Raw genomic sequence first — 26,209 nt, forward strand, 5'->3', positions numbered from 1 at the left:
TGCAGACTGAATGTATGGTACCAGCATTAGCACTCAGCCACAGGCACTAGGCACCTAGGTTACTGGCACAAAACTAGCACTAGGACACTAAGCAGCAGCAGCCACAGGTCTCCCTGTACAGCTAGCTACCTTGAAAAGGCAACAATAAAAAAAATCAGCACTGTAGCAGCTCTGCTAACAATGTTGCTTGTTACGTGAAAAGTGCTAAAAAGAGAACTGAGCCCAGCATACAAGGCTACTTGTCACATAGTCAGCATGAACACAATGTTATCAGACCTGTCTTTGCCATGCAGCAGACCCATGTGACTCACTGTCCAAGATTGCAAAACTTGTTAACCAGGAAAGGAGCAGATATCTCTTTTGAAGAAATGACAATATCTTGCTCTTTTTAACACCTCAGTCAATAAGGGAAAGCAAGAGTGCAAGCATAATCAGCTGGAACACATCTAACATACAAGCATGTACTTTTGTTGCGAGTGGTCGTCGCCAGTCTGGATCGTCGTCCCACTTGTGCAAATCAATACTCCTGTTACCGGCCAGCGAGCTTTCACAGGCGCTGGGAGCGTGATGAAGGTACAAGCATGCATGCACACACAAAGGGCAACAATGAAATCCCTGAAAGCAGTCAATGTGTTCACGTGGAGGTGGAGCACTGCTCTCTCGCAGGCATGCCATGAAGACGCGCACTGCAGCAAAGACAGAACACATGCTGGAGTCTAATAAAGAAGAAAAAAAAAAGTAGGTGCCTGAGGCCATGGACATTTCCACCGAAAGAGCAAGTGATGCTCAGCACAGGGTCACAGCCGTGGTAGTTAACCAGTAAAGCGGGGAGCGTGGATTTGTTAGGCGATGTTTCATGTCATCAGGGATTGCTTGAGGAAGACGCCGTGTTCGAAGGGGAGCCTGGGGTGCTTCCGCTCCTGTTGCCCTGTGCTCTCTGGATATAAAAGTTGAGAAGCTTCAACTGCGGCAAGAGAGAAGGAAAAGAAAGCAGGCCTTTACTACTGATAAAGAACAGATTAACAGGACAGGTCAAATAAACCAGGGTCTGGGCTCCTACCATTCAAACGCTGCCCAAAAGTTAGCACTTATCCCCCTTAATTTGAAAAAAAAAACATACTGAATTTACACGAATACAAGGCAAGATTTTTTTTTACAAATTTGTCGCTTTCAGAATGCATCTTGCGTTATATTCAGAACCAAGGTACGAATATAACGCAAACTTTTTCCTTGCTGCTCCTTAAGATAGCTACAGTATCCTTCACCACTGCACTCGAGAGCTGCAAGGGGAAGCAAGCTTTTGGTTGACCCTAAGGCCACACAGCATGCACAAGAAAAGTAGAGGCTGGCTGTGAACACTGAAAGAAGCCGGCATAGGCTGTTAAAAGAAAGACTAGTCACTGAAAGAGTGGAGTGGAACAGGGAATGGAAAGAAGGGTGAACGGGTATAGGACATAAGACTGGCATAGCAGCAGTGGCACGGCGATGACTGTGGCCGCTACTGCGTCAAAAACTGTGTGCGTTACCACGTCGGAGCCTTTGCTGTGGCTGATGATGTTGTGCTTATTTCTGAAGTGTTGCCTCTCAAATAATATAGACATATCCGTTGCAGATTTTTTTTCAAGTCCTCGGGGCCTCAGCTGTAGTTTGTTTGAACAGCCTGTGATTTAGTTATACTAATAGTAAATTCTTCGTCTTCTTCGTTTCCTTCTTTGTCGGTGTCCTGTTCGCGCTGTTCTAAGCTTCTACTTTGGTATAATAGAATTTTTTTCTTTTTTGTGAGTCCTCAAAACTCCTCCGTCGCATTATATTTGTGGCTGCTTTATTTCCTAGTGCCATCAATTTTCTCTGTGTAATACGCCAAGTCCGGAGGCAGCTAGTGTGTTAGCTATTATGATGGAAGCGGGCTTGCCTCACGAGGGCCAGCTGGTTTCACAACTGGTTTGAGGCAAGCAAAACACACTCCACGAAGGAGTGGCTGGTACGGGTAATGTGGCGACTATGGCTAATGGGCATTCAAGGCGACAGTAAGAAAGACTGACAGTGCTCTGGGCAATTGGAACATCAAGGTGTGAACCGCCAACAGTACAGATACGCTCTAGCCAATGTATAAAGGATGTTAAACTGAATTTTGCGCAGGAGACGAATAGATGCAGTGAAGATTTCAAGGAGGTGGTGATGGAATGGTCTGCTTATTTTATCGAAGGTTGTAATGCATGTCGATGCCCAAATTGCTTCCAAAATGACACTTGTCTGCCCCCCCACCCCCCACCCCCCCAAAAAAAACCCTCTGCCTATGAATATCTTAGCTAACAGCCAGGCCTGCACAGATGTTCTTGCACACCTAAGGAGCTTAGTATGCACCATCATAACAGTATGCAATGCTACTAGAAAAATTAACATTTAGCCTTTTTATCCAAACGTAACAATTTTCTTTCTACTGATAGTAGAAGTAAAAAGTCACTCCCTACCATAACTGAATCTTGTGTACAGACAGCTGTGAAGGTTATGCCATTCTAAAGTTCAACCTCTAACTTTGGGAAGCGAAAAAGAAAAGGAAGCAAAAAAGAAAAGTTCTGTTGGTCACACAATGGAAGCTCCAAGCCATTAACACTCAAGTAAAGTGACTGGCATAGCGCATCACATATATCAAAGCAGCAGCAGCATGGCGAGAAACTTGTCACTGGAAATAGCACACTAGAGGTCTCTCTGATTTGGCTGCACTTCCTGCAGCAGTTGAAGGAGTGCCGCATTCATTTTGCCAGTGCAGTGTGTGCCTGCTGCACTTCAGTCTTTGTTTTGCAAAAGTGCCAGACTAGTGCAGCACGGGTTCTTGGCTGGCTTGCACTCTCCGAAGTGGAAGTGCAGCTGCAGTGCAGCAATATGGCGGCGCCCATGTGTAGGTAGGAGAAGCGAAGATATGACAGTAGTCTCTAAATGAAACGGTGGCAGTTCTTTCTTCAAACGAGGTGAAGAACTGTTCATGGCGTCATAATCGTAAACCTAAGCAGTCAAGTCGAGCCTCATGGGCGGCATTTCAGCGCATATTCGTAAATCGTCTGCGTGTATACATGCAATGACACTCTTTTTTTTATGAAATGACTATTTCCTGGGGCTGGTTAATGGCGACCCTTCCTTGAGATTTCCTGCTTGAGAAATACTAAACGTGGTTTGGGATTCTGGCACGCTTTGATGTCGCTCGCACACAGATGGCTGTAATTTGGTAGCGACACCAAGGCTAGCAGATGACCAGGCCTGCACTCGACCATTCGTTTTGGAAGCAGCCACTCCGAAGCTGCACTTGAACTGACGCTGCACACTGTCGGCACTGCCGCGTAACTCCACAGAACTAGTGCAGCGAGTGCAGCCAAATCGAAGAAACCTTACGGCACCAATGTTCTGAGGAATGCTCATTAGAACATGTGAGATCTAAAAGCCTTCACTATGTTCTATTCAAGTTTTACAGACACTCAACGCCTGCATTTTTGTCGATATTGTATGTTAACAGCAGTAATACTCTGCAGGTGCATGGAAAGCTTGCTGCTGCTACTACACATGTTAAGGCTTTCTTTGTGCTTTCCTCAGTATTTGACACATTTTTCAGCCGCATGAAACTCTGCAAGAAGCCGCACAATTTTTTGACAGGTTCCATAAATGCTGCCAAGGACAATCACTAGCAACATTTGGGAGGCATGCCCCATTGCTCGGTTGGGCAACTGAGAGCGTTTACAAGTCCTACAAGGCACATGGTTGACGTAGTGATAGCATGGCGAGACTCCGCACTTATCTTTGCACTGGCCTTCTCTGAGAATCTTTTCTGTGGTTCTCTTGATAAAGGGACGCGTGAAACCTTTGCACAGTAACGGTGGTAACAAATTTCGTTAAAGCTCGAAGGTGGCTGAGGAATACCTTGGCTACCGTTCTATGAAGACTGGAGATAGAAATTCCAATTTCCGAGCTACTTCTATTCACAAACGTTCATAAAACTTCTAGTGTATTGACTTTCAGTATATTGCAGTCTTATCTGTCATGTTACTACATTCATTGTCAGCGACATTCAGGTAAACACAGTAGATGCTCCAAAGGCAGAGACACAGTCCATTCTTAAAACAGAAACAACACTATCACATCAAGAGAGCCTAAAGCTGTGTAACGTTAATTTAGCTGATCTTGAAAAAATCCAGGAACAGAAGAGCTCCGAGCCTACCTTGCCTCCCGTAAGGGAAGCCAAGTGTGGCCTCATCAATTCAGAGCCAACCACGCCATGCAGCGTCACCATGCAGAATACTGCCGCCTTCCGAACAGAACTTTCATTGTGATCGTACGCCTGTAATTGAGAGGAGAGAGGAATGAAAATGAAGAAAAAGAGTAAAAATTCGACAGAACAAATTGAATAATAATACAGTTGAACCCCGCTAATAGGCACAGCTGTAATGAACAATCGGGAAATAAAACGTTTCACATACTAGGTTGGCTGCCCTCTCTCCCATTAAGCACACCCCTCTTGTAACAGACATCAGGTATAGAACATTCAGTAATAAATGACGTTATCTAAAAATTTTGACCACCACTTTCGCTCGTAATTAACATATTAACAAATAGTGGCAGTTATCTGCAACTCCGCAGATACAATACCATCGCTCGCAAACTGTGTGTGTGTGCGTGCTCGAAGGAGACAAAGGCACAATCAGGGCATTACAACTTCAACTAATACTTAGTGGGCCGGCTAACTGCAAGAGATCAGTGAAGGTCTCCTCAAATGCAAGTATTGCGTAAAGGGCCTCCAACCTATTGGCCAGGGCAAGGGCGTGAGCGTGTGGACATTTGCCTGCACTGAGTATGGCGGGCCGCACAACGTATGAATCTTGCATGTTGCGCTGCGTGCGGTGGGCTTTCCTGCTCGTGCCGCTCCAACCAAGAAACTCAAAACTTTGGAAAAGGGCAGTCAGCCAGCAGTTTGCATAACCTGCATGTTGCAATGCAACTAATAAGAAAGCCTCTCCTAGTGTGCCACAAGGCTTCAATCCTTGCTACTACACTGTGTCATACGTTTTTGGTGCAGTGCTGACTGCAGACGAATGCCGCCTCTGCCTCCAACTTAGTTGCTAGGCGAATTTATGGCGGGATATGAGGCAAGTTCATTTCCCAATGCAATGCGAGCACAAATGCGAGAAAACACGCGCCTCCAGTAGAAAGCATGCACTGTTTTCAGGGACACCATAATGTGTCACGTAGACAAAACAGCTACTTCTGCAGATAATAAACCACTGCAGAATGCTTGTGGCCTTCTCTTGTGATTGTCTTAGTCACTGGGTGATAACATCGAAGTACGAGCACATAAGTAATTACCGTATGCATGCATGTAAGGGCTGCACTTTTAACGCGAGAGCGTTAAGGAGCTTGTGTCGCAGGAAATCCAGTGTCGTCAGTGTCACTGACCGTGAGCGAATGTTATCACAACCTACCTACCGGATTGTGAGCAAACCATGGGGGGTGGCAGTTAAATTAATGAATAGTCGCTAGAGGATACTTGGCAAGAGCAATCTGGGTCGCACAAGCCCCACCGGTGACAGCGCCTGCCATTGCAGTGCAGTGGTGCATCGCTTAACCGCTGCACCACGGTGCCAGGAGTGGTATGAGGGCTCCGCAAGATCTATATAAACATTAAGCAGAGAATGACCAAGGCCGCATCATCACCATCAGCCTGACTGCGCCCACTGCAGGGTGAAGGCCTCTCCCATGTCCCTCTCTAATTAACACTGTCCTTTGCCGCCTGCACATACTATAACCCCGCAAACTTTTTAATCTCATCCGCCTATCTAACTTTCTGCCGCCCCCTGCTACGCTTGCCATCTCTTGGAATCCACTCCAGCGGTTATCTTGCCTTTGCATAACATGCCCTGCCCAAGCCCACTTTTTCCTTTTGATTTTGACTAGGATGTCAGTAACCAACGTTTGTTCCCTGATCCAATCTGCCCTCTTCCCGTCTCTTAACGTTACATGTATCATTTTTCGTTCCATAGCTCACTCGTCCTCAATACAAGCTGAAATCCTTTTGTTAGCCTCCACGTTTCTGCCCATAGATGAGTAGCGGTAAGATACTACAGCTGTTGTATACTTTTCTCTTGAGGGATACTGGTAAATTGCCATTCATGATCTGAGAGACAGTGCCATACGCACTCCGTTCCATTCTTATTCTTCTAGTTATTTCCCTCTCATGATTCGGATCAGTGGCTCCTACCTACACTACGTAGACGTATTCCCTTACTTTAATAAAAAAAAGCACTTCCTACGTTATTTTCCTTGTACTGTATGCTATCTAGCCACATGTTAATAAAATGGTTTACTGATCAGTTTTTTTTATATTGTTTCTGCAAACAAAGGAGTGAACATGCCTAATATGTTGAAAATAATTGACATATCATAAAAGTAGTTACATATTTGAAACCAGCATAAAAACTGATTAAGACAATGCATTTTCATTGCATTAAGTCCAAAAATAAAGGAAAAGTTCCAAAACTCCTGTCCCCCATTAATGATGACTATGCTATCAACAATTGCAGTGTGATTAGTCCCAAAAAGTGGGTAAAGGAAAGGTTGGGGTGAGGCAAGTATGGACTTGGGTGCTTGGTGAATCCCACAGAGCGCTCCAAGGAACCGCTTGGTTCTGCAACACCCGGTTTGAGAACCCCTGGTCTAGTTAACCGTGTCTGACAGAGGGTACAGCTCATAACGATCAGACAGCATACAGAGCCACAAAAACAGATGAATGTTTTCAACAATTACCTTCAGCAAAACTGGCGTCATCTGAGGCAGAAGATCCACAATTATCCTCTTTGGATGTACCTCCCCAAGCTGAAATGAGAGACGCAGAACACATAAGGTGTTGAGAAAAATTGACTAGCAGTTGTCTGCTCTTAGCACAAGCGACACAACAAACCAAACATATGGCATTTTCAGTTCAACTGCTAAAGAGATGTTGGCAGGCATAAACAAACGTCAATGTAAAGACTCGTGCACAGAAGGCACCTGCCACAGCTGTGGCGGAGGCTTTGCACACAAATTCTTAGCACATAGGTAAACTGCTCTTGCTCACTTCCTTTTCTTAACTTAAATCAAAAAAGCAACATGCCGCTAAAAGGCTGCACAAATACAAACAAGAATGTCCCCCACTTTCCTGGCCTTTCTCCTAGCACCCAGCACAGTACATGATAAGAGTATGGCTACTATCGGATCGGCCCAGTCAATTACTACCATATCTACACGCGTAATTTGTGACCTCGCATAGTGTCATGAAGTGGTTACTGCAATCCGAGGAGCTGAACGACAGCGAAGATGACGTCTAAACAGAACTTTATGTGGGGCTGACTTGCACTCACAATGGAATGAATCACTCGGCGGCAGCGCAGCAACAAGCGTGCTTGGCGGTCGTCGAACAGAATGCCCGCTGCTGTCGGCCGTGCTAAATTTAAAGCTGATAGCGAACTTTATAGATAAAGAGTGCCTGGAACAGTGACTGGAACAGTGCTATGTGTATGATAAGAGGAGGCTTGACAGGGTGGCAAGCAGAGAGGAAGGAGGCTGTCAGCACTAAAAGTGGCACTTAAAGGGACTATGCAATAAATAATTGAGATTACGTAAAGCAGACGACAGATAGGCATTTCATCACTCGTCATCCCAACGGAAGAATTTTTAAGCTAGCATCAATAACACCGAAGATATAGACGATTAAAAATTACGCTCCTCCTCTCCCCCCCTCAACTTGTACATGCGGGGCACCAGACAAATATAAAGAAAGGAGCTCCGGGACTGGGCCCCGCCCATGAATACGACATCCGCTGACGTTCCTTTTGCAACTTCCGGTTGTCGCTCCTAGCACCCCAGCAGCAGCGTCGGCGGCGCGATTGCGGCGCGCGTCGGGTTTCTTTGCTTGTCGTCTGTTGTAGTTCGCAATAATGGACCCGGACCTCAAGGCGCGACTGCTCGCTCTTATGGCCGCGATGGGCATCGAGCCCTATGCGTTCACGCCGTACCGGCTGAACGCCAGCGATGACAGTAGCGACTCGGCGAGCCACAGCGAGTGGCTCCGGAACACCCGACAGAAGGAGGCGGCAGAGGAAAATTGAAACCATATGCGCGAAGGCAATGCCCTGGCTCGCGCTTGCCCGAGAGGGTCGCGCGACGGCACGAGCAGACGATTTTCACGGCTACCGGAAGTGTGCCCGTGACGTCGTGGTTGCCGTGGCTCCAGCGAATGAGAGCATGTGATGGCCTGGGGTACAGTGACGTCTTTTTTCACGATTTTAGTCTCAAAATCGGTCACTACGGGCACACCAATCGGCCCGCGAATTTTAAAAAACACGGTTTTTAAAAATTCATAATAAATTGCCGGCTCAGTTCCGAAGACTCATTCTTGGTGTGAATTCATGATGCTTGTTAGCATCATTTCTAAGCACTGAAAACATTTACAAGCGACTTTTTATTCATTGCATAATCCCTTTAAGGGGGGGACGCGGCCCTTGAAAACCGAAAAATCGCGAAAAAGTCGATTTTTGGAAAAGTGAACCTGGAACAGAAACGGCATTAGTTGAACACGACACTGAATTTGCTACGTGACAGGGGCCATTACAATGACAGCAACTGTGTGGTCACCCACGGAACTGGAAGTGCAGAACTCACCCTGGACATGACCTTGATGGCAGCAATGACTACATCTCGGTCATCCGACTCCCCAATGAGCGAGTGCAGCAAGCGCATTGTCTGCTCGGGAGGCAGTGCGGCAGCAGCCTCCATGTAGCACATCTCAGCAGCACGACACACCTGTGCACAGGCACAGTAAGTGCACAATAAAACTGCAACACACTGACTGCAATGTGTTGCCGGGCTAGTTAGTGCATTCTTTGAGCTATAGAAAAGTTCATGCGAACTGTATGTACTGTTGGCATCAAATAAAATATAAACAAGACAACTTAAACGGCAATAGCAAAACAAGAAGGATTTAAATGAGCAAATCTGAACATTAGCACAGTAGATTGTCACTTCGATGGCATGAAGGCTACTGCGCAAGTGTTAACAGGATTATTTTTTTTCTCCAGAAAGTAATTTTTTATCCTGTTTGCATTTCATTTGGCACTGATGGGACATGCAGACTCTCTCAAGTCCTGCCTCGAGCACGCGTAATTTGTGCAGATCTTTTTATGTCTCAAAGACCTGGCCTTGAGCATCACATTGTGAGAGTAGCCAGTAAGCAGCACTGGAGACTTGCCACAAATAAAAAGGCAAGCTTTTTCCATCCATCAGCTAAGATGCACGCAGCTACTTTAACTTTACACTGGATGTTACATAAACTCTTCACATGACACATAGTGAGGCCTCGTTAACTCGAGCTTGTGTACCCTGGAATATCAGTTATGACAAGTTTTCTTGCTGCCCAATGAACTCATTGGGAGACTTTGTAACAAAACTCGATTGTTTTAAACTTGGCCTGTGGCTTGCACGGCCGCAAGGTCATGCTCTGAACTGTACTCAAGCACTGAAGTTGCGCTTGTACTGAAGTGGTGGTCTCATGCACCACTGTGTTCAAGAATTGTAGTCGTTGTCCAAACAAACCTCTTTCTCTGGTTGCTTCAGTGTTCCAAAGATCTTGATCAAGGTGAGCTCAGCATAGTTGTGGAAGTGCTGAGGCTGCCTTTTCAGCAACTCTGCCAATGCTCGCAGAGCAGCCACTTTTACAGGGACCTGCAAAGAGCACAATGGACGCAGCATACAGCAGCACGTCCAGAGGCGATGTAGTCACATAATTCGAATGACAGGCTGCTGGGCAAGTTGGTGCACGTTCCCAATGTGAAGGGAGTGAAGGAAACAAACATCACAAGGTATAAGACGCACAGTTCACACTGCCAGCTGTAAATTCGAACCAGCAAGTCACATATTTACAGGCTTCAGAAAGAACATCACCCCAAAGTTCCTCAAACAAAGCACAAGAGGACACGTCGAAAAGCTAGTTTTTCAAAGCAAGGAGGCTGTGCATCCGCTAGAAATGCATGTTGTAGCTATATAAAAAAAGAGGGGGGGGGGGGTGAAGTAGGATTATGTGAACATTTGAACACATGGGGCGAATAGAGAAGATTGTCAATTTTGAAATTTGGCATGCTAATTAGTCCACTAAATGCATAAACACAAAATTTATTCGAAATATCTTCAGTAATTTCGACATTACTAATTATTATATGCTTCATTGCTGTACCAAATTTGCAGAAAGCCTGGCGTGACAACAAGATGCGGCAATAGCCTGCAGTCAGTCTTAAGGGGGGAAGAGGGCCTTAGAAATAAATTTTGATTAATGAAGTCAGAGTTATAAAATCTTCAGAGAACATGTATTTTTGCATGCTGATTCCAAACGTATAATTTAATTTTATGTACAACAAGTCCTTGTGGTCTTATGCATTATGTTATGTAACATTTTGCCAAAAGTGTAAAAGGAATTCTGCCGCAAAGAACTTGTTAAATTGCATGCCATTGGTTTCTCTTAACATCAAGTTATGCAATAAGGGAAAAATTATCATCCTGCCTGTTATAGAAGAGTTATAGAATTTTGAAATCACGAATCATCCCGTTTGTGAAGTGGCAAATTCAAAACCCTACAACTCAACTTCTATGATACGCAGGATAATAATTTTGACCTTACTGCATAATTTGATGTCAAGACAAGCCAATGGCATGTGCTCTAAGCAAGCTTCCTGCAGCAACATTTATTGAAACATCCCAGCAAAAAGTTACATAACATATTATACAAGTGCACAAGGACTTGTTTTGCATCAAATTAAGTTACATATTTAGAATCGGCACGCAAAAATACATCTGTCTTGAAACTTTCATTATTGTGACTTCATTAGCAAAAATGTTTTTTTCTAAGACCACCTTTCCCCCTTAAGTTTTACCCAGAGGAATAGTTTTACTTTGGAGCAGCATTGGGAGCAGCCAAAAGTACATTCTGACATAGAAAGTAAGTGTTTGGTGCAGATTAAAGATATATGAAACCAAGGAAAGCATAAAGGTATTTTTTCTGTATTGTTGATCACTGGCAGTTATTATTTCTCAAAGTGAAAGATAATTGCACACAAAGTGGCATAAAAAACAACCAGATGCCGCTGGAAAGATCCCAACCCATGGTCTCCACATCTCAAGCAATGTGCGCTATCAATTAAGCTATAGCAGTTCTAGCTACACTTTGACTCTGCCTTTGATATGAATGCATGACATTGCTTCTGCTATGATGCCTTCACCCTCTCCCCCACTCTTTTCTTTAGCTTACGTGATGCTGACCTTCCATGCTTAGTTTGAAGAACTAGAATTTGCACGTCTAACTTTTTTTTTTGCTTCACCACGGGAGTAACCATATCATAATGCGTAGTTAGGTTCCTGGCTTTCAGGAGTCATGTCACCCTATTTGTGAAGTGTATAAATACGAGACTTGCTCGTATGAATAAACAGCTGGAAGTGTGTGCTAGCGTGTCCCGTATTTAATTTTCCCCTTTGTGAACCTCACATTAGACTCTTCAGAAACAGAGCTTCGAACCTATTCGTTGCACATACAATGTGCAAGACTGACTACTACCATTCCAACTGCTAATTCCCAGCCATCTTGTTTCCTGTTTCATTGGATCATCAATTATGGCACGAGAACTCAATAGTCTAAAGCAGTGCTCACGGCAATGCAAAAAATTGTGTCCTTTTTCCGACTCCACAATCCAGCACATTCACATGATGAATAAATCCTGCACACAAATCATACAGTTGAGCCCGCTTATAACGAACATGGGCATCATGTGGCATCCGTTCGTTATATCCCGAAGTTCGTAGTAAGTGGACCACAGCTTTAAAGAGAGTTGCGCGTCAAAACAAAATTTTTTCTTTGCGAAGAAGTCCGTGATGGACGTCTGCTTTTGCAGCGCAGATCCCACGAGGGAGGTTTCCAGTTTATTTATAGCAGAAGCGTGCTCTTCACCGAGGCCCTTGGCATAGACAAGTTGTCTGAGGCTCTCTCTATAGCCCTTTGTTACAGGCGCGCTTATGGGCGCTGGCTCCAAAGTTTCATCCTCATCTGATTCCTCCACGTCACTCTCGTCCCACACTTCAGAGAAAATGCCCTGGTCCGTGCACGGTTCCGCGGAGTCGGCGTTGTCATCAATAGAAATAAAATCATTCCAACCAATGTCATGAGCCCCCATGTCGGAGTTGACGACGCGCTGCCACAAATCGCCGACCGGCTGGTCATTGTCCGAAGCATTAGGCTGGGCATCAGACACTGTGGCAACGAAACCGGCCTTGGGGGAACCAGTTCCGCATGCAAGTGGCCGTCACCTCCGCCCAGGCCATTTTCATCATCTCGACCGATGAATACAATGGAAATGGGCACGGTGTTCCCGTCCGCCATCCCGAATTATAACCAGAGCCCCGAGATTTGATCGAAGCCAACGAAACGTCTGCACCGCAACAAAAGTGACAAAAGCACGCGACGAGCTAGACGTGTAACGTGCACAAGTGGCACTCAAGCTAAAGATACAGACGTACAGCGCCAGCAGAGAGACCAATGAGGGGTGTCCGTGAGCGTCAGTGCAGCCACCTCCTGGCTCCCACGGAAGGCTTACTTCACGAAGCGTGACCTCTGAGATCAGCGCCGGCGGCAGCACGCTTGATCGCAGAGGCCACGCATGGATTTGCAAAAGAGTGAGAGGGGAGTGAAGTTGCGCGGAGGGGCAGGAGGGCGATCTTGAAATGGCGCGTTGGCGGGGAAAGGGTAGCTCGCTTGAGAGCGGCACGAAGTGGGAGGTCTCCTCGATTTGGCTGCACTTTCTGCACCAGTTCAGGAAGTGCGACACTCTCGCACTCGATTTGACAGTGCAGCTAGTGCCACCTGCACTTCGACACTCGATTTGGCCTCGTGCTGCACGAGTTCTTCTGCACTGCTGCACTAGCCTCCCGGCGAGTTCTCTTCTCGTGCAAGTAGTGCAAGATGCTTTTCGCGCTCCGTAGCAGACGGCTCCGCGGCCGCTTGTTTTGTGAGCGGCGTTGAGACCATGTTTGAGACGGCCGCGTACCCGTGTAAGACGCGGCATCTGCGCCGGGCCCTCACCAAACAGCTGAAATGACTGTGCGTATACGTGTGTGTAAGCGCGCGCGTGTGCGCGTGTCTGTGTACGCGCGTAAGCGACTGGCTGGCATGGCGCACGTACGGAAGTACGTACTGCGTATGGGTTCGCATCTTTCTGTCCAGCCTCGCAAGTTGCTTACACCATTTCTCTTTTGTGTGCAATTAATATTATAGACGCAGCACGATGGAGCGCTTCCATAAGAGGCAGATTGCGAGATGTTTTATAATACGTGGGCGATCGCAACGTTTGTGGCTCGCTGCGACATCAGTACCTCCGCTTACTTACGACAGCGACTGGGCTTGAGGTCGCCGTCAGCCCACACCTTCGCCTGCCACTTAGCCTCTGACAGTCACGTCGCCGTCACCGTCCGCCGAAAGTGAAGGCGATTGAGTTCAAATATAGATCAGGCAACTCTTGGCGGACAACTGTAGTCACTTTTCGATTGGACGGAAGCAGCCTGAATCACGCGTATGGATGTAAAAGATCGTCTCGAGCGGTAGTCTGAATAACCTGTCTAATTAATTGTTGCCTCTTCGAAGTACCCGTTGAATCAGTGACGGTCGACCGGCCTGCGCCCCTTTAAACAACGCAACGGAAAGAACGGTGTCAAATTCTTCACCACTTTTGGAATTAACAAAGTTCATAGCCGCTCCACGAGATGTGCCATTTGGAGCAAATACACAGCGTGCAATGCAGCTAGCACAATCTCGCGCATATGTGAAAACACGCGACAAACACCAACACGTACATGGCCGCAGCAGACGAAAGTTTCTGCACTTTTGCACTCGATTTGGCCGCTGCACCTACAGCACTAGTGTCGGGCTACACTCGCGCCGCAGGAACTGGCACTACACTGACACGGCACTTTTGTGAACTAGTGCGGAAAGTGCAGCCAAATCGAGGAGACCTGGGGTGGGCAGTTCGCCTGCGACTGGGCTCGGGGAAACATACCGCGCGCTGGGCGCACAAAGGGGTCGGAGGCAAGGTTATCTCGCGTCGCGGCGCCAGGTTTGTGCCGTCCGTTCGCTGTAATCGATCAGCAGGGGTTAATGACGTTCGTTATACGTGTGATTTTGTGCCATTGAAATAATGTATATTTTGACGGTGGCGCAGGTCTTTTTCGTTATAAGCGAAAGTTCGTCTTAAGTGGGGCCGTTATGTGTGGGCTCGACTGTACGCGAGCAGCCACAACCACTGGGCACAGCCAATGCTCTTACCACTTGCTCTTCAAGGTTTTCCACGAGGCAACGCAGAACATTTCTGAAGTTCTCATCCCAGAGCTCTGGTGAGCCATCCTCGGTGAGGGGCATGAGCTCCGATAATGCTTGTTTGCGATGCTCCGTCCTGGAATGGCCAGTGAGATGTCAAGATAACTGAGATGTCAAGATTTTCCTGGCACAGAACCTGCCAACCTCGATACCCCTGCATGGCTGAAAGGTGTCGAGGTACAATGATCACCAAAAGCAAAGCTATAAAATTTAGCCGCATAATAAATGCTAACAGTGAGAACCTCAAGGTATTTTAATGAAGAAGCTTTCTGCCTTTCTTCGCTTAATGATGAGACATACCTGCTGTTCGGGTTTTGAAGGATGGCAAAAATGTTGTTGAGGGTGTCTTGTTCTGAAAACAAGGTAATAAGAAACAGTTTTTTCATATCAAGCATCACATGGAGATGAATGGACAGGCCAAAAGTAACACAAGAAAATGCAACAGTGCAGTACTGGCAAAGTCAGAATGAATCTCAAGACAAAAAAAAAGTGCATGAACACCTGCATAGATTTACCATTTTTGCCAACACCACCATCTAGAGACGTTCTCCTGATCTTAGGAAGACCAGTCTCTCCATCCTGCAAAAATAAAATTCACCGCTCACAAGCAAGAAATGAGTCATGAATACAGTTAGAAAAAAATTACACAACAGCACTTCAAGCTTAAAAAAGCAGAAATGCAATCTCTCACAATAGAAAGAAGCTTAATGTAAAAAAAGAAAGCACCAAATCCTGCAGTGCCCTTTCAAGGGCTCAAGCTAGCTGATGACGATTCCAAAACCATGAGTGACATCAAGCCTGTCTTTTGAATCCAATTGAAAACGCAATCTTGCATCATATTAAGCAGAGAAACTAGTGTTCTCACTAGGGGTGTGCAAGTATTAATTCTCGGGTATGATTCAAATAAGACTATGAGGAAAAAATGCTCCTGAACATTGGAACATTGCATATCTGCTCTGTATGAAAACAAATTTCGCAGAAAGATAAATAGGCAAAGGTTTTTTTTTCAAAACAATGTCTGGTCTTTGCAACCAAGATAAACAAAACTGTGCTGGCTCTATACGGTAAACAAAAAAACATGACGTGCACAGAAATGTACACTGCTTGATCCGACAGCAACACAGTGTGCAACCGGTAATGTGGTCAAGCAAAATGAGCAATAAAATGAAATCCATGAACTGATGAATTACTGGCAAATAAACATAACATTAAGGTTAAATTGGGACATCAAAGGACTAAAGAAAGGCCCATATTATAAGAAGGTCAAGTTTGAAGCAAATAATATGAATACGGATTAAATAACAAACATATTAGATTTGCTTGTCAAGCTTTGAATATTTGTGCACCCCTAATTCTCACTCAGAGAAAATGGAAGGGTGTTTTGGATTGATTAGCAAAAAAGTCACCACAAGAAGCTGACAAGAGAACTCTTGCATGAAGCTGTATCGATGCACATGGATGTTGCAAATGATGAACAAATAAAAAATACTGCTACATGTTCTATGATGCAGTGTCTATGGCCACAAGATATGTCATGTGTCACTAACAACTGGGCAAGACAGGTGCACTCACGTATTCGCTGCTGCCCATGCGCTTGACAGGCGAAGCCTCGCGGCTGCCGGTCAGGCGCTGCTGCTGCCCATAGCTGCAGGGTTCTTCCCAGTTCTGAGGAGCCAGCTGTTCCCTTAGGCCTCCACTGCCCAGTGGTGGGAGCAGCAGCTCTGCACTGCTGCCTGAGGAGCTGGAGTCCAGGTCCATGCCAACCCCACCCCGAACAGGGTCCAGAGCCAGCCGATGGATCTGGGCTGTGGTTCAGCGCAGCAGAGAGCTGTACACCTCGTCAGGGTTCATGTTCTCGGTGTTGTCCTCTTCCTCTTCCAGCGACCGCTGCAGTGGCGTGCTCGATCGGCTCCCGCTGCCTCTTCTTCCTCGGCTAATCAACCGCAAGAAGGTACATTTGTCTCAATCTAACAGAACCTTTGCATAACAAACATGAAGGCCAGTGATCACAGAGAGACCATGGCCTCACATCCCCAAGGCTAAAAGCTACTGCTGTGGTGGCAGTGCAGTTTTTAGATTTGCCTGGGCATTTGCTTATTCTGGCACTACTTTTCTAGCATCAATTCTTAAACTATGCCCAGAATTTCTGCTGAAGCTTTACCGAAACTGCCGAACCTTAATAGTTAATGAAAGTCGTTTGATAACAAAACTTCCTGTTGAAGCGCACAGCTTGGTGATGATTAATTTTAATAACACAAAGGCAGCCTTGGTCAAAGAGCACTTTAGCACGAGGTATTTTCATTTGCACGAGGTGACGTCAGAGATCCATTTTCCAAGATAAGTCCAGGTAAGCCAAGCATCACGCTACAAGAAAGCTCGTATACACGATCATTGGTGGGTACCTGGCAGCAATAGGGATCAAACCCTGCACCTCCCACATGAGATAAGAATGCTCAAACCACTATGCCACTGCTGAAGTTTGAAGCATTACTTTTTTTGTCACAGCTCAACACCACAGTATTCTACAACCATTGCTGCCAATGAGCTAACAAAAAATTCATTTCAAACATCACTAAAACAAGCAAGTGCATTTGCCTAGATGGCCTCATGCAGGCAGTTTCTTAGGCTCTGCATACTTTGGTGTACAGCTGATAGACGAAAGGAGAGACGATGTGATGGGACTGGTTGTTCGCAGCTCACCATCTTCACTGCGTCCACGCATGGAGGTCTGAATAAGGCCCATAGTGAGTGCCTGTGGACAAGGGAGTTAACAAGAGATAATGCGCAAAAGGAACAAGCAGAAAGCCTGGCCCAAGTTTCACCCCAGACAAAGTCACCTTACACACAGTACATGCCTAGTGATACAGGTTAGTGAGTGCAATTACTTTCAGCACAGCTAGTGGCACAAACTTACAATTGACGCACCCACTCCACCCTAGCATCTAGAGTTATTTGCGTTAAAGGCAAAATTTCCACAAGCCTGCAACAGTGTGCCGGGAGCATTTAAAAAACAGAGTACCCCAACAGAATGCACACGAGTATGCTTGTGCATACCCTCACCCCCAAACACCACATCAGTAGAAATGTTCCCCCCAAACACCACATCAGCAGAAAGGTTCAAGTAATAACCAAGAAAGAGGCGATGTTCAGCAGAGCTACTGCTCATAGAGAGAGAGAGCATTTGCAGTGAAGTGAAAAGCAATTCACCTGGGTCTCTGGGTCAAGCGTGCTGAGTAACCCGTGCAGTTCTGCTGGCCTCAGTTTGAAAATGGGCACGATCACTTCTTGGGAGTGCTGTGCAACACAAACGTCAAGAATACAACTTTTACAATTATTTGGCAAATGCACTGCGATAATCTGAAAACACAGCAAGGTTCACACAGACAAAGTTTAACACTCAAATACCATTAGCCCGTTAAAAGAATTACTCTTGCTTGCTGCTGCATTTATGACATGCACATAATACAGTAATATGGAAACATGTGCAAAGGCTTCCATTGACAGCGAGCAACAACAAAAAATAGTCTAAGAAGACTGCACCTTCATTACTTGACTTCATTAAGACCAGGGTCTCCCCTTAACGAGAGTCTACTGTATACTAAGTTTGTACAGGTAGTATACTAAGTTCGTTCATAGCCCAATGGGGCAGGTGGGCCACCTGCCACTAGATATTAACAGACTGCTTGCCATTCCTGCTTGCACCGATTCTTCTAATGCTAACACACTAATAACACGCCATCAACAGCAACAATGTCCTCCACAAATATTTGCATGGGTGACTTAAAGTGGCATTTAGCGGCAGCTAGACTGACCCTTTTGAGTTCAGGGCTCTTCTGGTCACGGATCCACGAAGAGATTTTTGCAACCATGGCCTGTGTTTCTGGAGTGTTGACCAGCATATCCCCAGGGTCCATTGCTTGAAGCAGAGACATGAGGTATCGCAGAATGGTAATCTTAACCTGCAGAAAGGTCAGAAGCAGAATCAGGCATGCTGAAGTACATACTCAGAACTGCAAGTTAAAATATACTACATGCTTATAAGTGACTCAACCCCAGTTGGTCATTCACCATGAATAAATATGTATGACTGTCACCCTGTCACGTGATAGGCAACTTTCACGCTCAGATTTGACAAAAATTTGTGCATGCCGTAAACTATGAGGTGTGCTATACCAGCTCACATTTTCGACTGACTGACAAAGGTATTGAAGGGCAATGCTAAGTTATCTCATTTGTGACGTGTGGTCTGATAACACCATCAACTTCAATGATACATGTGCGCCTGCATACTCCACAAAAATAATCCGAGACACTGGCTTTTCACAAAGCTCAGGTGCATGGTAGTTGAGCTCACTATGCACTGAACAAGGAATTAAAAGATGTTGCGTTACATTTGTAGCACTGTTTCAAATACAGTAAAGCCCCGTTGGTACATTCCTACTCTTATATTTTCATGTTTTGACCCTTTGCACAAAGGCCCTGCAGAGAAACCACCATGGCGGGTTCCCGTCGCTGCATTCCAGCTCAGTTGTGGGCCCCAGGTTCAGACCACTTTCTTTTTTTGCACATGTTCAGTTGATTATAATCCTATAATACGACTTGGATTTGTGGAAATTTTTAAAACCGTAGTAGCCGAAAAATCGCATTATCTGGGAACGCATTAATCGGAAGAAAAATAGTGCAGCCATATGGGAGCTCTTTATTGCCCATGATACTGAGATTATGAGCCGAGAAATGGTATGAACTGGGATGGTATGAATAAGGTTTTGCTGTACCGGCCAAGATGTCCAAGTGACAGATGTTGGTTCACATTCATGCAAACATGGCCTAGTTTCTGCAGCACCCCGTTAATGTAAAGAACGGGTAAAAGAGAAAGCTTATTTGGAAGCAATGTTAGAAATGAACATATTCATTTGAATTCAGCAAGCAGAAATAATGAACAATGAAGAACAAATGGAGCCGACCTTGATGTTTGGAGTTTGTGTCGGGTCAGTAATGTACCTCGCTACCGCTTGAAACTGGTCAGCATGAGGAAAACAGTCCCTGCAGGCAGTGAAGATAAACGTATAAAGATCACAAAACGCTCAAATAAGGTGGCACAATACGACACAGCACAACGCACTCCTGAACAATTCATACTTTCACGCATCAGTTCGGCTGTTTTAAGTCTGCTAGGTCTTGCCCCGTGGTTATCGCTCTGCAGTCTTGCATCATTGAGGAAGGCGATCATATTGACTCCATGGCATAACATAATGCCCTAAACAAGTGACGGAGCTCCTAATACTGCCTCCCGTATAAGCTCTATACACTGCACAACACATCAATTTGTGTGGTAGCAGATGCTGAAAATGTTGTTTGGTTCAACAATTCAGTCCCATGCAAGCAGAATGAAATTTAGTTTTTGTATCACTACTGTTACTACAAAGAAAAATTGAAGTAGAGCTAGAAAAAAAACTACAGAACACCAACGACAGTAAATGTAAAGAAATGTAGTTTCCACACAGAGAACATATACAACACTACTAATTAGCTCTGAAGATGTTGCTTCACTAGCTATTCCAACACAGGCACTCCAAAGTTAACTACCATGGCCCATTATAGCTTACAAAAATTGTATTCAGCATTCCAGGCACGCAGAAATGGAACTGACTGTACTGTAGAGAGAAGCAGCAAGCACTGCGCATAGTTTGCCTAGTCTGACTTGCACAGTTGCACCTGCATAATTTGACTTGCGTCTATGCTGAACAGAGGATGAGAAAATGAGAAATAGCTCAAGAACAGTTTTTCTCTACTGCCCTGTTCCCTGAAAGGCCTTACGCGAAACTGCTGATGTGCAGACCTCTCCAGCCTTGATTTAAAACAAACAAGCTATCAAGAATCGCAAGCACGTAATTTTAGATGGGTTGACAGTCATTACCTAATGATGGAGATGATCTTCTGAATCTTCGTCTGCAATGAGCTCAAAAGATCGGTTCCCGTCTTGATGAAAAGACGAGTCAGTAGAATATAAAGCCAGCCATGCAAGTACGCACTGTGGACATGAATCAGCTCGCCCAAGGCCTCCAGGAAGAGCGTAAACACCTGGGTTTTTGGGAAAAAGACAAAAACAAACACTTCAGCCCGTCAATATGCATGTGGTGCATCAATATGCATGTGATGCGGTGTGGGGCAATATGCATCAACCTTCAGATGGCAGAAATTTCCACAATGCAATGGACACCAATACACCTGCGGCCCAGAGTGAATGGCACTGTCTGCCACTACTGCAACTTTGGTTCTGTCAACATAGCGTATTAAAAGGGCTCCCTTCAGTACGCATTTCACACCAAATTTTTGGCCCCCTTAAGAGCTTGCATTACTGAAAGTCAACTGAACTACTGCATTCATCATCATCATCAGCCTGACTACACCCACTGCAGGGCAAAGACCTCTCCCATGTTCAAATTATAAAACATTTAAAATTACAATACAAACATGTTTCCACAAAATGCAGTGATGAAAAGAAACATTTCACACAAATATTTCATTCCTCTTCATAATTTATCGCATCCTAAAGCTTATTGAGCGTCTCAATGAATGAGGAAAAAACATGTAGAATGGTACAATCAGCCTGAGCCATAACTGTGTTCAGGAAAAAACATGACAGCTTGACTTTGTAAGCTGCCGAACGACCATCTTTCGGCTTTTCATTTCTCAGCCTTTTGGCGAAGATCATAGCACCGAAGAACGACCTTGTGGCAGAGCATCCGTCTCCCATTCGGGAGGTGCTGCGTTCGATTCCAAGTGCCGCCGGGTACCCACCGGTTTTAAGATTTCCCCGCCATGGTGCTCGGCTCATCTAGGGTGAGATGCTTGGGAGAAGGGTCTTCGACCAAACCGTTGCCTTGATGGATCAGAGATAAGTTCCGCCGTCAAGCAACCCTCAATCCACCTCGTGCGGTAGAAGCCCATCTTTTTTTGCTGCTGACAATGGCGGTAGCCAACGTTTATAGATATTTGCTTTTTGGGGAAAGGAAATCGCGCAGTATCTCTCTTATATCGTTGAACACCGGAACCGCGCCGTAAGGGAAGGGATAAAGGAGGGAGTGAAAGAAAAAAAAAGGAAGAAAGAGGTGCCGTGGGGGAGGGCTCCGGAATAATTTCGACCACCTGGGGATCTTTAGCGTGCACTGACATCGCACAGTACAAGGGTGCCTTATCGTTTTGCCTCCATAAAAACGCAGCCGCCGCGGTCGGGTTCGAACCCGGGAACTCCGGATCAGTAGCCGAGCGCCCCACGCACTGAGTCACCGTGGCGGGGTTCCGAGTTATATAATTATAATTGGTTTTTGGGGGAAAGGAAATGGCGCAGTATCTGTCTCATGTATCGTTGGACACCTGAACCGCGCCGTAAGGGAAGGGGTGAAGGAGGGAGTGAAAGAAGAAAGGAAGAAAGGGGTGCCGTAGTTGAGGGCTCCGGAATAATTTGGACCACCTGGGGATCTTTAACGTGCACTGACATCGCACAGCACACGGGCGCTTTAGCGTTTTTCCTCCATAAAAACGCAGCCGCCGCGGTCGGGTTCGAACCCGGGAACTCCGGATCAGTAGTCGAGCGCCCTAACCACTGAGCCACCGCGGCGGGGCGGGTTCCGAGTCGAAAATTGGTTTATCCCTTTCCTTACGGCGCGGTGCAGGAGTCGGCCGATATGTGAGACAGATATTACTCGATTTCCCTTCACCAAAAACCGGGTTCCGAGTCGAAAATTGGTTTTTGGTGAAGGGAAATCGAGTAATATCTGTCTCACATATCGGCCGACTCCTGCACCGCGCCGTAAGGAAAGGGATAAAGGAGGCACTGAGTGAAGAAAGAGCTGCCGTAGTGGAGGCTGCGGAATAATTTCGACCAGCTGGGGAATCTTTAATGTACACTGGAGACAAAACGCTAAGGCGCCCGTGTGCTGTAGGCGAATTCTTATTAGCAATTTGATGCAAGACATGAAGTGCACTGCTGCCGATGGCGTCAAAAATTATTTTCTAGTAGCCAGGCTAAGATAAAAGAACTCGGTGCCAACTCAGCCTTTCAATCTTGTAGCGCTCACTACAAAATAATGAGGTAACACATGCGGCACAGAACAGATTTATCAGCGGTAACCTTACGGCTGCAGACTTGGCGTACACGCAGTTGGAATTTATGCGTAGGTTTGGCATCCATTCTTTCTTTTCGTACGAACAGCACGCGTTCTAGCGGCGTTGGCGTTCTTGTTTTCAACCGCATACTCCTGCGAGACCATCATGTTACCTACGATGCGCTTGGACGCGAGCTGGCGTTCAACTGCACGTTTAACGCACTTCGCCTGAAAATTCTTTGCATCTATGCACCTGCGCAGTCTAATTTAGACAACTCATTATTTAAAGATGTCGATGTGTATTGAAGCGAAAAGCTTCACTACGTGAATCAACACCGCGCTTCGCGCGAGTCGGCGTGTGTCGGAGCACGGGTGACGTCACGCACGGCGCAGGTGGCCGCCGCCCACTCTTTCTTTCTCTCTCGCTCCCTAGTCACAACTGCGCATGCGCCACTATTAGCACCGAATGAATGAATAAAAAACTTTATTGTATAAGGGTTATTTCTCGCAGCGTAGGTGGAGCCCTCAGTCCAGGGCCCCAGCGGCCTTTGCAGTCTTGCGAGCCCTGTCGATCAGCTTGAGCTCCTCTTCAGGCTTCGAGCTGGACAGCGCAGCCTCCCACTGCTCCGGTGTAGGTGTGTTGTTTATCGGCGCTGCCTGCATTTTCTGACAGGCCCATGTAACGTGGTAAAGCGTTGCGTGTTCACCGCATAGCGGGCGTTTGTTTTCATAAGTGGATGGATAGATTTTGCTGACTAAACTCAGATTGGGGTATGTATTAGTCTGTAGTTGTCTCCAGGCAACCGACTGCTGTTTACTAAGGTCTTTGTGGGGAGGCGGGTAGGTCCTCCGTAGGGCTCGTTGGTGTTCTAAGATGGCTCCATACCGTCTAGTGACTGCGTCCAGTTCCCCTTCGGTGCGCGCCTCCCGGTTGGCGTATGCTCGGGCATTGGCGTCCGCACATTGGTTCCCTTTGACAGCCTCATGGCCTGGTGTCCACGTGATGAAGCATCTCGTAAAAGTGATTGTCCTCGCCTTGAGTATGTGAATGGCTGCAGTGGATATGCGTCCACTGCTGTATCTTCTGCACGCCTCTTGCTAGCCTGTAATGATGTGTGCATGGGGCTCGTCACTCTGCTGGGTGATGGCGAGTGCAATTGCTGCTTCCTCAGCCTCGAGTATGTTGTTGGTTTTTATCGAAGCGCAGTTGATTTCCCTGAGCTGGTGATCCACCACGCTGGCTACCGAGCCATATCGGTGTCTGTATGTTGTTGCGTCAACATATAATACGTCTTTTGCCCCGGCGAAGCTTCTTTCATGGAATTCAGATCTTGCCTTTCTTCTCGCCTTATGTATATCTGGATGCATGTTTTTTGGAATCGGAGTGATCTCAATGATCCTCCTGATTTCATTTGGAACGCTCGCTGTGCTATTGATTTCTTTCAAAGCGTCCCTCATGCCCAGCAACCGCAGCGTGTTTCTGCCTGTTGCGGACAGCATCAGTCTTGTTTTCTGCGCGATAAGGTGGGCCTCGATATGTTCTTGTACTGTGTTGTTTATGCCCAGTTTAAGGAATTTCTCCGTCGAAGTGCTGACCGGCAGTCCGAGAGTGCATTTGTATGCTTTTCTAAGAATTGCCTCCAACTGCTCCTTTTCTTGCTCGAGCGGTGTTTGGTAGGGGACGCCATATAAGATCCCACTGAGCACGAGGGCCTGTACTAGCCTACATGTGTCTTCCTCCTTCATACCTCCTCTTCTGTTGGAAATTCTTGCAATCATCCTGGTGATCTGTGCTGTGGTATTTGCTAGCTGTCTGATCGTGTGATCAATACGACGGTTGCTTTGGACCCACATGCCGAGGATCCTAACTTTCGATACTTCTGGAACCTTCGTTTCCCCTATGTAGATATCTATGGAGTTTTGCAGGTCATACCCTTTTCTGTAGACTCTGAGCACCTCGGATTTTTCAGGGAAGCATGCAAGTCCACAGTGTCGGGCGTATGCGTTGACCGTGTCTGCCGCTCGCTGAAGAAGCTCTTGTTTTTCGCCTAAGGATCCCCTTGACACCCAGATTGTGATATCATCTGCGTAGATGGCATGCCTGATTTCTTCAATTTCTTCGAGCGCCCTTGCTAAACCAATCATTGCAATATTAAAAAGCATAGGTGATAGCACAGAGCCTTGTGGTGTTCCTTTTTCTGGGGTGTTGAAGGTGTCAGTCCTGATGCCTCCTATTCCAATGGTAGCGGTTCGGTTAGTCAGAAAGGCTTTCACATAGTTGAATATTCTCTGCCCACAACCCAGTTTGCTGAGCCCCTCCAGCACAGCCCTGTGACTGACGTTGTCGAAGGCCGCTTGAAGATCGAGAGCGAGCAAGATGTTTTCTCCATATTTTGGAACGGAAGTAAGCACCTCCTCCTTGATCTGCAGGAGAACGTCCTGTGTCGATAGGTATTTTCGAACTCCAAACATAGTGTGCAGCATGAGTTCGTTGTCCTCAAGGTGGGTCTGCAACCTGTGATGCACAACTCTCTCGTACACTTTTCCCAAGCATGATGTTAAGGAAATAGGTCTAAGATTGTCCAGGTTTGGAGTCTTTCCGGACTTCGGAATCATTACTATTTCCGCATGTCTCCAGTCGTCCGGGAGGGTCCCCTGTTCCCAGTGTTTATTGATGAACTCCGTGAGTCTTTTGATTGAATTGTCATCCAGATTCCTTATCATGGCATCGGTGATGCCATCCCTCCCTGGTGTTGTGTTCTTTGTGGCGGACATCACAGCGTGTCTGACTTCTTCTATGGTAAGGGGTTCGTCCAGAGCGGGATTCGTTTCGCCCGTGTATGCCATGCTGCTGTCGGCGTATGTTGCATTGCCGATGTAACGCTGCTTGATGTACTGTAGCATTTCCTCGTCAGTGCCTTAGAACTGGTGCGCGATCCTTTGGGTCGTCTTACGGGTTTCGGATTTTGTGGTGGTTGAGTCTATGAGAGCCCTTAGCAAGGCCCATGTCTTGGCCCAACCTAGAGTCCCCTGAAGTTCGTTGCACTTTTGGTTCCAGTCGCGCCTCGAGAGTTCCGTCGCATATTCTTCAGCTTGTCTGGTGACCTCAGCGATCTTACGCTTGAGCCGCCTATTATGCTTTTGCCTTTTCCACCTTTTTTAGTAGGCCCCGTCTGGCGTCCCAAATGTGTAAGAGATGTTTGTCCACCTCGGGTGTGTTGGTAGTGAGGGCGACCTTTCGGGTTAGTTTTCGCCAGTCTGTCTTGATTCTTGCGACCCAGCCTTCTATGTCGGTGATCTCAGCGTCTTCATGCTGTGCCCTGGATTTCCTATAGGCTTCCCAGTTTGTCAGTCTAGCCTGGCCATGTTGTCGCCTGATCGGGAGGGTTTCTATATGGATGCGCAGGATGCAGTGGTCACTGCCTAGAGTTTCGCCGTCGTTTTCCCATCTTGCGTGCCTTACCCCTTTGACAAATGATAAGTCTGGGCACGAATCTCGGTTGATGCTGTTCCCCACTCGCGTGGGTTGGGTGTGGTCAGTGATGAGGGTGAGCCTTCTACGATCAGCTTCCCTGGCTAGATCCCTGCCTTTCGGGGTTTCCCGAACGTAGCCCCAACTTTTATGCCAGGCATTAAAGTCCCCCAGAATAACGATACCGTTCTTGCCTGCTGCTTCTTC

At 46.5% G+C, this 26,209-nt stretch overlaps 1 pseudogene; it reads right to left on the reverse strand.

Moving 5' to 3' along the window:
- Positions 1 to 239: 239 nt before the first annotated feature.
- LOC144113616 (CLIP-associating protein 2-like) lies at positions 240 to 22,698 on the reverse strand (annotated as a pseudogene).
- Positions 22,699 to 26,209: the final 3,511 nt, after the last annotated feature.

This window comes from Amblyomma americanum, chromosome 1 (genome assembly GCF_052857255.1).
Source record: "Amblyomma americanum isolate KBUSLIRL-KWMA chromosome 1, ASM5285725v1, whole genome shotgun sequence".
NCBI lineage: Eukaryota > Metazoa > Arthropoda > Arachnida > Ixodida > Ixodidae > Amblyomma > Amblyomma americanum.